The following is a 14,028-nucleotide window of genomic DNA, read 5'->3' as shown; positions in this document are numbered from 1 at the left end:
AGGCATTCCAAAATGCCCTCGGCATTGCCTAGTTTGCCTATGCCTAAGGCCGGCCTGGTGCTTAGCTTTATATTTCATTAGTTAATTACTTCTAAACTTGCTATACAATCTGAAGTTTACCCATTCTCTTTGCCGTTTAATAATGTAAGATTAACTCCCCTTGTTTTCATTCACCTCACAAGGGTATATTCTTACAAAGAAAATAAGTATTCGTTTTTTTTTTTCCTTTTCTCAGTTTTGTACATTGCTTCTATAGAAGTATTTAATATATTTGTTGACATTAGAAAATATTGCTTTTCATATTTCTTTATCCTTACTACCCTCAGTAGGTTTTCAACATATCTCTTTAGTGACTATTAAGATATCTTCTATTTGCATACACCATTTTAAACAATATACAACCTACAGGGGAAACACACAAGATTAGACGTTTAGTTTCCTCTTTTAATCTATGGAGTATACAGCAATTGGCTTAGCTCAACCTTTGCTCTGATTCATTTGTTGTTACTTTTATTTATTACTATGAAGTATCTTTATACATATATATTTTGTTCTGAATAATTATTGGTAATGTATCAATATATGTCCCCCATTTCTTATAAAAATGTCCTGTTCCTATTTGCATATCGGGGGGAATTCCTCGTCTTTCCATATATATTGTTTTAAGGAGCATATTTTTTGTCTCTACTATAGATGATAGGCTGATCGTTTAATCCAATATTTTTTATTTTTAATATTACATTTTTATTAAGGCAAACCGCACGTGTAACTATGTACATCTCGCAATTCGTCAGTCTTACAGAGGTTGAACAATGCAAAATGATACATAACATAAATGTCAGAACTCACTGTAAACCCGTATATAATGGGGAAACATAAAGGACTAGGACAGGGGTGGGGAACCTTTTTTGTGCCAAGGGCCATTTGTATGGGGAAAAAAGCCTTCGGGGGCCATATGTAAAAACTTCTCTTACAAATTGTCCTGCTGCAGTTGTCCTACGCTCCGGCGGCTGCCGCTGAATAGGACTGACAGTCTCCGGCTGCTGTTGATTAAGAGGAATCTCGCGAGAACTACCGACCTCTCACGAGAATTCCCCTGTACTTGACTCCCGGCAAAGCTGCCAGGTGGGTGGGAGGGCCACTCAGACTGGCTACGGGCCTGAGGTTCCCCACCCCTGGACTAGGACAATTACATACAGGAACAAAAGGAGGGGGGACTGTTACGAAACAAGGCCACACCCCTTTCCGTCATGTGTTTTTTCTCCTGCCTCTTTCTGCGCTTCAGCAAGAGAATCGCAAAATGCCGGCGATAATCGGATATTATCACGGACTGTATTCATATCTGAGCTGTGTTCCCCACAGGGGACATCATAGGACTGTGGCCCTTATTCTGGTTGGAGCGTCCGGGCCGTACGCGTACGTCCCGGGGTTTTTTACGATCTGCGCATGTGCAGATACGCTAATGCGCCGGCGCAAACACTCCACACCGCTTACGGCCGGTGTCTCAACGTGCGAAAAAACCTGTACGCGAGCGTACGGGTAATGGGGCGGCATAGGGGCGTGTTGATGGGAGCGGCCTAAATAATGAGGGAAAATGGGCGTAAATATGGGCGTACACGGGGGTGTGCACCAAAAATGAGCGGTGCTACTACCGCACGATCGACTAAGGCACCGTTCGTTTCGGACACCAAACAGGCGGCCGCCAACCGCCAGCTAAAACCACCCCTACAGATACCGCATGCCAGCGTGCACCTGAGTTGGCTAATTAACGCTGATTACTACTCAAACACATACACCTGAATGTAATAAGCAATGCTGCAGTCTATTAACTCCAAACCATGATTTCACTGCCTGCAAGCCACACATGCAGCACGCAAACACATTGGAAGCTTATGTTTCTATACTTCTCCACATTTAAAGGTTTGTTTAATTTAAGGTAAGAATCTTTTTATACGCTAAGGTAGGTATTTGCTAAACAGACACATTCACTACCTGCTTTCATAGACTTTACGCAGTAGCACACTCAATCTACACAAGTCGACATGTGTCAACGTGTTCACTCTAATACTAACATAGGTTTTGTATTTAGGATACAATAACATAAACCACATCTAACACCTACAAAGGATGTTTCAGCAATGTTTTAAGCCCATGACCACTATTTTCCACACAATCTTTGTATAGTACCCAAAATAATGACCTGTACCACTATCTCATCTGCTATGATTTGGATTTGACTACACTCTGGATGTAAGATGCCACCAATCACATTATTGCACTCTCATCTCTCTAACAAAGGATTCCTACATCTGCTTATGACACTGTCAAATCATATATATTTAAAAAGTTATGCATGTTTGTTCACAAGCTAATTTATCATGTTTGGCCCATTCACACATCTTTTTTTAGGGAGGACACATATGCATTCCTACACAAATGTACCTTTTCACCCTTGTTTGTCTGCCTCACCCACTCCATGAGGAAAGCATTGTTCTGGACCTGCTTTTACCTACTACTGTAGGAGCTACCTCACCTGCACACAAACTGCTTTTTCACCTATTAAGTTGCTCTGCACATGTGCTGACACAAACTAATTAGCAGGGAAAAGTTGGATAGGAACATGGGAATGGCCATGGAGAGGGTTACACATGGGAAACTTCGACCACACTTCAACAAATGTTCAAAAATACCCTGGTCAGTAAGTACACATAAATCTAGTATTTGTTTCACACAAGAAATGACACATACCACAATTTAGATTTAATTTGTAAAATAAATTTATTTGCTGTTCAGCATCACAGCTTGACACTTTAATGTGAGAAATCAAATAAACAAATAAAATAGACACACAAATAATAAAACAGCCAGAACAAGAGGTTGCATATCTCCAAACATGTGTTACCCTGCAAATGCAATGGTGAAAGAAATGGGGACACCAGAATACGTACTGCAACAACTAGGGTGAATACTAAGCAAGATACACACCACCAAAAAAAAAAATCCTGCATTTGTCGAGGTCAAAATACGAACTTTCATGCCCATGGCACGCAAATGAATCGATGGCCAACTCAGGAAGCGGATGTCCAGTGCAATTTAAACCTTTGGGCTCCAACCACAGAGGAAGTGAACCAGGTCTCATTTGGGCCCTTTTTTGCCCCTTTTAGATGGGGCCTTGGGGACAGGGGCCTTTGGCTCAGCTGCCTTTCGGCGTCTTCCCCTAGTCGACACAGGAGGGTCACCCGAGGTGGAAGGTTGGGGAGCAGCTTGGGATGGGGCAGCAGATGGGGGATTGTCCCTTAGGGACCTGGCGGTGGACAGCTGCTCCGCAAGAAGTTCATTCTGGCGGCTGAGGTGTTGGCCAATGCTTAGCATGCCAGCCGCCAGAGTTTCATTAATGCGGTTCAACGCCTCAACCTGCAGCTGGTTTGTGGCCTTCCACTCCGCCAGAAAATCCGCCACCTGCTGCTGACGGATCGCAGCATCCACCCCTTGCTGCTCGATCCTGTCCAGCGTCACCAACAGGCTCTCACTCAATGTCTCCTGTGGCTGGGGCTGGGGGCGACGTCTTGGTGGAGGCTGGACCACCTGCTCCACCTGTGGCTCTGCAGAGGAAGATGCTGCCGGTACATCCTGACTTTCTGCTTCTGCTAGGATAAGAATTGAAAACAATGTCACCATCACATACGCAATAAAAAATATCTTTCTAAATACGATGCATTACTGTGACTTACCATCAAAAGCAGCAGCAAAGACCTCCGCCGGGAGCTCACTGTCCATATTGGAGATCCCCCTGATCTCCCCCACATCGATCACGTCACAGGAGTCCAGCTCCAGGGGGGTATACTCCAAATGGTCAGGCATAGGACCGCTCCCGGTGGACATGCTGTGGTTGTACCGGTCAGTCATCTTCCTCTTCAGGGCACTTTTTAAGTCAGTCCACCTACAAGTTTAAAAATACAAATATCACCATGAGATATGTGCACCACTGTGCTACGTGTAGGGTTACCACCTAGTCCCTTTAATTCCGGACACATGTTACTTACACAGGTTCTGTGGCAGTTTAAAATTAGGTGAAGTGGAGTCTTGAAGTCAGCCAGCCACAGAACCTGTGTAATTAATATGTGTCTGGAATTAAAGGGACTATGTGGTACCCCTAGCTACGTGACATTTCCTAGTGTGGGTGATCTTATGTTTTTTGGCCATGTGTGGCCAAATATTTCTTTGATGGACAAAACCATGTGCACTGCAGGTGAGGCAGATGTAAAACCCCACCCAAATCTGATTATCTCTGCACAAGTAACACCTGCCTCACCTGCAGTGCACATGGTTTTGTCCATCTAAGAAATATTTGGGCAGAAAGAGTGAACTAGAATAAGGGCCTCAGTTCCTGCTGGAGACTGCTGAAAAATTGCCCTGACAAACACACTAACCTTTTCTTCACCGCGTCCCAAGTTCTGACCACTGGTGACACCTGGTTCACTTCCTCTGTGATCTTGTCCCAAAGGTTTCTCCTTGCACTGGCACCCGGCCTCCTGGTTGGCAATTCAATCCATTCGCGTGCCCTGGGCACTAGAATTCGCATTTCGGCCTCTACAAATGCAGGGTTTCTCCTTTTGGAGGTGGTATCCTGCTCAGTCCTCACCCTAGATGTTGCAGCTCGTTTTCTGGTGGCCCCAGTTCTCTCACCATGCACCTGCTGGGTCACACCTGTTTGGAGAGATGCAACCTCTTGTTCTGGCTGGTTGCTTGGCCCTTGTGGAGCTGGTGGAGGTTCACCAGGGCCTGTTACTGAGGGGCCCGCTTGATCTTGCAGGCTACTCCTCTCTTGGGCCCTCCTTCTCTGCTCCTGTTCCCTCTTCTGTAATGCTTCAAGCAGGGATTCTGCTTGTGCTCTCTGCAGAGCGTCCTCTGCTGCTGAATCGTCAGAGTCAGACATGTTTGCAGCAATTGTGGGCTGCATCTGACAGAATATTTATATGTTAATCTCCCGCCACGAACAAGGGGGCGTATATTTTTCCCCGCAAGGTATATGCAAATTTACGCCGATATTTCCCGCCGATAATTGCCGCTTAAATTACGCAGGTCTAAATGCACCTGATCAATCACCCGTATATGTATATACACAGGTTGTGGAGCATTGTGGGCTACATCGTGAAATGTGTGCACCTGTCATTCCAATGATGAGTGTTGTCAGCTGGTATCTGTTGGAGTTCGTGTATGCTTTGTGAGTCACATTTCAAAACATCACGTTATAATGCTTGCCTTGCATATGTAATGTCTATGCAATTGTCATACAGCAACATGTTGCATTGTGGCCCTTTAAGCAGCGTAGTTCTAAGTAGACGGTTGTGTGTATTAATTTCCGCATACTATATATACAGTACTTTTCTCTTCATGGCAATCGGTGTATTGAGCCCCCTTTAAGCAGCGTAGTTATGAGTAGACGGTTGCGTGTATTAATTTCCGCATACTATATATACAGTACTTTTCTCTTCATGGCAATCGGTGTATTGAGCCCCCTTTAAGCAGCGTAGTTATGAGTAGACGGGGTGCGTGTATTATTTTCCGCACACTGTATATATACAGTTCCTCTCTATACATTGAATGCATGCTGTTGGTTGTGGTGTGTATATCGGAACGGTCCGCGTAAGTTTCTATTCGCATCCAGTTTGTTAATGTAAGAGGGATTAATAAAGTTAATACCAAACAAACAATTTTTTACACCAATCAGCAAGCACCAAAAGTGATATATGTACCTGCAATTAATAACTGCGCCATTGCCACCATGACAGCAAACAGAGCTAGGCCATTCTCCAACTCTGAGCTGTTGGCCCTGGTCCACGTCATGGACCGTCACCTGGGGCCCAGGGGCCCATATGTTTCTAATGCGGACAAGCGGCGGGCGTATAATGCTGCCCGCCGCCTGATATTTTCCACGACCGGCGTCCGCAGAAGCCTGGGGCAGGTTGAGCGGCGCTGGTCAGACCTGCGCCGGCGGCAGCCCGTTCTACTGTGCAGCCTTCGCCGCCATATTGCCCGATGTAAGTTTTGATTACTAGTATGTCTGCGTTTTTTAGCAATGTTGTGTGTACTTTTTAAAAATAGGTTGCTGAGTATGGGGGTGTATATGGGTGTATATGGGGTGTATATGGGGGGTATAGGGGGGTGTATATGGGTGTATATGGGGGGTATATGGGGGTGTATATGGGGTGTATATGGGGGTGTATATGGGTGTATATGGGGGGTATATGGGGGTGTATATGGGGTGTATATGGGGGTGTATATGGGTGTATATGGGGTGTATAGGGGGGTGTATATGGGTGTATATGGGGGGTATATGGGGGTGTATATGGGTGTATATGGGGTGTATAGGGGGGTGTATATGGGTGTATATGGGTGTATATGGGGTGTATATGGGGGTGTATATGGGGGGTATATGGGGATGTATATGGGGTGTATATGGGGGTGTATATGGGTGTATATGGGGGTGTATATGGGTGTATATGGGTGTATATGGGGGGTATAGGGGGGGGTTTAAGTAGTTGCTCAGTTTTTTGGTGTAGGATATCAAATAGTTAGCATGATAAATGTCTGAAATATCACAGCAATGATCATTTGGAAGGTTATGAGCATGACTAATGTGAATTTTTCTTTCCCCCTTTTTTATGAATCCCAATCTTCGATTTCTATGCCATCAACATGAACATTGCAGCACGGGCAAGAGCCGCCAGAGAAGCCCGGGAGCAGGCACGCCGGGACCAGGCAGCCCCAGAGCAGCCAGAGGAGGAGGAAGAGGAAGAGGAGGAGGAGGAAGAGGAGGAGGAGGAAGAGGAGGAGAAGAAAGAGGAGGAGGAGGAAGAGGAGGAGGAGGAAGAGGAGGAGAAGAAAGAGGAGGAAGAGGAGGAGGAGGAAGAGGAAGAGACACAGGGTGCTGTTTGGACCCACACAATTTCCCCATCCCCTTCCCCCTCCACAACCCCCACCCCCACCACCTCCCCAACCCCCACCCCCCCCTCCCCACCCCATTTCCAACCCCCCTATACCTCTCCACCACCCACCCCCAAACCTCTCCACTCCCCAGTAACAGCCACTACCGTGGTCCAGACTCCGGGACCATCATTGGCGTTGCTCCAGACCCCCCCAACCACCGCACAGCCAACCAGCGGTGACGAGGATGGCTCAAGTAGCCGTAAGTAAATAATTTGTCTAATGTTTACCTACACATTTCTACACATCAACAATCACAACAACCACATATGTGTATCCAACATCAACATTAGTTGCAACATATCACTGCAGGGGGACCATGAGGTGTGTCCTGTCCTTCTCCAGGAACAAGGGTCCCCTTGGTGGTTTTTTTGAGTGTGGCCATGCCTCACCCCTTGAATAATTGACATAACAGTACATCCAATGAGATATCCGACATTAGTGGTGTGGTAGTTATGTGGCTCCAGGTGTTGGGTAACTCCAGTTCCCAGCATGATGTGCAACACAGGGCCGGATTATAATGGAGGCACAAGGGGTCAGTGCCCCTGGGCCCCCCTCTAGCTAGGGGCCCCCTGTGGTTGTCATGTATTTTTGACCAAAAAAATATTTAAGTTGTTTTTTTTCTTTTTTAGCTAAATGTTTTGTGCATGGGTGGGGTAGTGCTGCAGCTTCACCTATCTGCCAATGTGACAATGATTTATGGTGCTGAGCATCGGGAGGCAAGGCACACTGATTGCACAAGTGTGCAGTGCATTTCTGGGAGTTGACTAAGTCCCATGACACTTTGCACCAGAGGACAGAGGCTGAGAAGTTTGTGCTGAGCTCTGATTGGTGGAGCTCATTACATGCTTCTCAGGTCCATGGAGAACAGCAGCAGCAGCTTAGTCATAGGAGGGTTTTTAATCAGAGGCAGCACTAGGAGACCTCCAGAGTAAGGGGCAGAGGGACAAACACAGGCTTTTCATGTGGTGTGTGTATATATATATATATGGTGTCTATTATTATTCCGAGTGCCGCCAACCCCCTGTCTGTCTATATATATATATATATATATATATATATATATATCCCCTGCAGGTAACCATTGACCAAGTTTATTCTGCCTTTACTCTATGTTTTGACAGTATAATATTCGCCCATGCAGTGTGCGGCCAGTAATGACAAGTGCAAGGGGGCCCCCCGCTCTAAAGTACCCCGGGCCCCCCAAAGGCTTAATCTGCCACTGGTGCAACTTAAATGTAGAGATTGTTTTGGTAATAGTGTGTGAGGCCATGCGGATGCATGCTTTACAAACATAGCTGTAGGCCTATAATTTGTACAGCAATGTCCTAAATTTAAAATACTAAGGAGTGCTTAAGCCACAACAATGTCATAACCCTTAAATAGCACAGGCTAATTGTGAGGTTAGAGGAGAGTCCCCCAAAACCAAAGTACCAATTGGGATACAGCATACATTCATTGATGAAGGAGTAATTGAATTAATGTTATTTACTATGTACAGTATGTGTGTGTTAACATATTTTTTTTTAGTACTGTGTTTACAGCAGACCCATCTTCAATGTAGTTTCTAAATGTATGTGGCCTTCACACATAACTCTGAACTTTTTATGTACAAATACAACAAACATTTGTGTATGTTATATATTAATTTTTTGTTTTATCCCTTCATTACAGACACTGAACAGCAGCAGGAGGAGGTGGCAGCAATAATGAGGGAAATAATGCTGACCCTTGTCTACCTCCAGCTCCTTTTTGGGCTTCTGGAGGCCCGCCTTTAATTTTTTATTTATCCCCCCCCCTTTTTTTTTTGGTATAAAATAAAAGTTTGATTACAGTTCGAAATTGCCTGTGTTTTTACTAATAAATATGTTAGAGGGCGTGTAAGGGTAGGTACATACAGATGTGTACTGTAAGTTATACTTGTAATTTGAGGTGAGGGGTAATGATTGATGTGTGAATGTGTGTATTTTTGAGTAAAATAACACATAGTGAAAATGCATGAATGTTTAATGTTGTTCGATTAAAACATCACACATAACATCAGGGTAGGTATACATGTTACACATTTTGGACAAAGTAATTACGTACATAATTTAGTACATATACAGAAACACCAACATAACTTGTTTTAAAAGTAACAGCAATATGGGGACACATAGATAGTGATTAAAATGCCACATTAGAACATAACAAATATACATGTAATGAGGGTTCAAATGTAGTTTTATTAGGTCTTTATTAACCCCTTCCCGACATTTGACGTACATTTACGTCATGGTCGGGAAGCACTTCCCGACACATGGCGTAAATGTACGTCATGGATTTAAACTGTCACCGCGTCTATAGACGCGGTGACAGTTTCAACATGTCTGCTGTCCCTGACAGCAGACATGTCCGTGCATGCCCAGGGGGGGCTGCGATGCCGCCCCCCCGTCGGCGATCGCTGTGATTGGCTGTTCAGTGTGAACAGCCAATTACAGCGTTTTCCTGTGTCACCGGCGAATAACGTTCGCCGGTGACACGGGATCAGAGGTGATTGGTGCTGTAAAGTACAGCACCAATCACCGCGGGGTGTAAGGGTGACACTGGTGTCACCCCACCTCACCCCGCCCGCCCCCAAAGGCCGTGATTGGTCCGTCGGACCGACGGACCAATCACAGCCAAGGAGGGGGATTTAAACTAACGGTGACTGCACTGCAGACGCCATTCCGGTCTGGAATAGCGTGCAGTGCGGTCACCGTACCCCCCTGCCGCCATACTGACCAGAACCTTGCTCCATACTTGCTCCATACTTACCTGATCGCTGCTTCATCACTGCTTCCTGGATCCTGTTGCTACTTGTGCCTTCCTGTGAAATTGTGCTGCTGCAGTGTACTAGCTAGATAGAGAGATAGATAGAGAGAGATAGAGAGATAGAGAGAGATAGAGAGAGATAGAGAGAGATAGAGAGAGATAGAGAGAGAGATAGTGTCAGAGAGTGCTATATTTTGTGCTGCTGCAGTGTGATATAGTTATAGATAGAGAGAGAGAGATAGAGAGAGAGAGATAGATAGAGAGGCCTAGTGACAGAGTGCTATATTTTGTGCTGCTGCAGTGTGATAGTTATAGAGAGATAGAGAGAGAGAGATAGAGAGAGAGATAGTGTCAGAGAGTGCTATATTTTGTGCTGCTGCAGTGTGATATAGTTATAGATAGAGAGAGAGAGATAGAGAGAGAGAGATAGATAGAGAGGCCTAGTGACAGAGTGCTATATTTTGTGCTGCTGCAGTGTGATAGTTATAGAGAGATAGAGAGAGATAGAGAGAGAGAGATAGAGAGAGATAGTGACAGATTGTGCTATATATATTTTATATAACTGACTGCTGCCCCCTCCTTTTGTGCTGATCAGTATAAATTAACTGATCAGCAACTTTTTGGGGGCGCAGGTTTTTTTTTATATATAGATATACCTGTCAGTGCTGCTGCTGCAGTGTCATAGAGTGATAGATAGTGAGAGATAGAGAGATAGAGAGAGATAGTGACAGAGAGTGATAGAGAGTGCTAAATTTTGTGTCTGCTGCCCCCGCCTTTTGTGCTGATCACTATATCTGAGGTGATCAGCAACTTTTTTGGGGGTACAGAGGTTTTTTTTTTTTTATATATACCTGTCAGTTGCACCAAAGGTTGTGCACCTGCTGCACCTCACTGGTAATCAGTGTTGCATCACTGATCACCTTTTTTTTTTTGTGTGTGTGCTGTGGGGTCTTTTTTTAATTTTTTTTTACACACACTGTGATTTTGTGGGTGTCCTGTGGCCGCTGTGCGCTGATCAGTGACGTACATCACTGATCATCTTTTTCGGCACAGGGTTGATCTATTTTATTTTTTTTTTGATCAAATTCCTGTTGCCTTTGAGCGCTGTTCAGTGACAGACGTTACTGACCAACATCTGTGCTCAATTTTTGACGCAGGACCTTTTTTTTTTTTTTTTTTTTTTAACCCCTTCAATTTTTTATTTTTAACCCCTTCATTTTTTTTTTTTTTTTATTGGTATAAAGTATTTTTTTTTTTTCTGCACTACATACACACTACATATCCCCCGGGTTGAAATAAAGTTTGTACCCCCCCCCCTACACTATACACGTGTTGAAACATTTCACTACCAGTAACACAAAAATAAAAATGGCATCCCAAATGTCCTCCCAAATGTCCTCCCAAATGTCATCACAGTCATCCAGAAGAATGTATTCAGCGGAGGAGGCATATGCCCTGCTTGCTTCTGACTCTGACACAGCCAGTGATGCAAGCGGGGAATTTGAAGGATTCGCCTTAAGCTCCTCTTCCTCCTCTGATGATGAGGGACCCCCTCAAAGACGCCCCCGTAGAGCAGCTGAGACCCCCCCCCCCCAACAATTGATCTCGTATGGACCCCACCACCAGACAATTTTGAGCCCCAGGTTCCTGAGTTTTTGGCCATGCCAGGAATCCAATTTGATTCCACAGGTCTCAGAGAAATTGACTTTTTCAAATTATTTTTCTCTGATGATTTTGTAAATTTAATGGTGGACCAAACTAATTTATATGCCCAGCAGTTTATTGCTCAAAACCCCACGTCATCATTTGCTAGGTGGACCCCTGTAGATGCAGTAGAGATGATGACGTTTTGGGGTCTGGTGTTTCATATGGGCATAGTAAAAAAGCCAGAAATTAGGCAATATTGGAGTACAGATGTTCTGTACAGTACTCCATTTTACCGTATGGCCATGACCCGGACTCGATTTGAGACAATTCTTAAATTTATACATTACACCGATAATGCACAGTGCCCACCCAGAGATGATCCCACCTTTGACCGGCTATTCAAAGTCAGGCCGGTCATTGATCATTTCAGTGCCAAATTTGAAGAGGTGTACATCCCTGAAAAATTTATTTGTATCGACGAGTCCCTTATACATTTTAAAGGAAGGGTTAAATTCCGCCAGTACCTTCCCAGTAAGAGGGCAAGGTATGGCATAAAAATGTATAAACTGTGTGAAAGCACCTCAGGGTACACCCACAGGTTTAGGGTTTATGAAGGGAAGGATTCAAGAATTGAACCGCCAGAATGCCCCCCCTCCCTCGTAGGTGTTAGTGGGAAAATTGTCTGGGATTTAGTGCACCCCTTCCTGGATAAAGGTTATCACCTCTATGTGGATAACTTTTACACCAGCATCCCCCTGTTTAAGGCCCTTGGTTCAAGAGGTACAGCAGCTTGCGGTACTGTGCGCAAGAACCAAAGAGGCCTCCCAAAAACGCACATTGCCCAAGTAATGAGAAGGGGTGAAAGCAGGGGAATATGCAACGAAAATATGTTGTTGGTCAAATATAAGGACAAGAGGGATGTCCTTATACTGACAACAATTCACGGAGACAGTACCACCTCCGTCCCTGTACGAGGTACCAGTACCCACACCTCCAAACCTAATTGTATCCTGGATTACAATAGGTACATGGGCGGAGTGGATCTTTCAGATCAGGTACTGAAGCCGTACAGTGCCCTGCGGAAAACAAAAATCTGGTACAAGAAGGTGGCCGTGTATATCATCCAGATGGCACTGTATAACGCTTACGTGCTATTCCGTTCTACCGGCCAGAGGGGGACATTTATGCACTTTCAAGAGGAAGTCATAAAGGGCCTAATATTTGGGAACCAGCAGGCAGAGGGCCCCAGTACTTCTAGTACTGGCCCCCGTATTGTACCAGGGCAGCATTTTCCTGATGAAATCCCCTCCACTGGAAAAAAGGGCAGGACACAAAAAAGGTGCAAAGTTTGCTATAAAAAGGGAATAAGAAAGCAAACTATTTTCCAGTGTGACACTTGCCCCGACAAACCCGGCCTATGTATAAAGGAGTGTTTTAAAATATACCACACATCTATGGAATATTAGGTTCATAATTTCACCGTGCTTCGGGGGTCTTGCTAATGCCACATAGCGGGGGTCTTGCTAATGCCATTCATTCCACCAGAATCTGAGCCGCAAAATCCAAAAATCACTCCTTCCCTTCTGAGTCCTGCCATGCACCCAACTGGTATTTTTTGGTCACATGTGAGGCATTGCCGTACTCGGGAGAAATTGGGGCACAGATTTTGGGGTGCTTTGTCTCCTTCATTCCTTGTGAAAATTAAAAATTTTGAGCCAGAACTGCATTTTTGTGTAAAAAAATGTAATTTTTCATGTTCACTGCCCACTTGTATCAAAATTGGTGAAACCCCTGGGGGTTTGAAATGTACACTATACCCCTAGATGAATTCCCTGAGGGGTGTAGTTTGCAAAATGGGGTCACTTGTGGGGGGGTTCCACTGTATTGGTGCTTTGGGGGTCTTGCTAATGCGACATAGCACCCACCATCATTCCACCAGAATTTGTGCTGCAAAATCCAAATATCACTCCTTCCCTTCTGAGTCCTGCCACTTTTTGGTCACACATGAGGCATTGCCGTACTCGGGAGAAATTGGGGCACAGATTTTGGGGTGCTTTGTCTCCTTCATTCCTTGTGAAAATGAAAAATTTTGAGCCAGAACTGCATTTTTGTGTAAAAAATGTAATTTTTCATGTTCACTGCCCACTTGTATCAAAATTGGTAAAACCCCTGGGGGTTTGAAATGTACACTATACCCCTAGATGAATTCCCTGAGGGGTGTAGTTTGCAAAATGGGGTCACTTGTGGGGGGGTTCCACTGTATTGGTGCTTGGGGGGTCTTGCTAATGCGACATAGCACCCACCAAAATTCCACCAGAATCTGAGCTGCAAAATCCAAAAATCACTCCTTCCCTTTTGAGTCCTGCCATGCACCCAACTGGTATTTTTTGGTCACATGTGAGGCATTGCCGTACTCGGGAGAAATTGGGGCACAGATTTTGGGGTGCTTTTTCTCCTTCATACCTTCTGAAAATGAAAAATTTTGAGCCAGAACTGCATTTTTGTGTAAAAAATGTAATTTTTCATGTTCACTGCCCACTTGTATCAAAATTGGTGAAACCCCTGGGGGTTTGAAATGTACACTATACCCCTAGATGAATT

The sequence above is a fragment of the Crinia signifera genome, chromosome 6 (genome assembly GCF_055691185.1).
Source record: "Crinia signifera chromosome 6, ASM5569118v1, whole genome shotgun sequence".
NCBI lineage: Eukaryota > Metazoa > Chordata > Amphibia > Anura > Myobatrachidae > Crinia > Crinia signifera.
Note: the sequence above shows the minus strand (reverse complement) of the source record.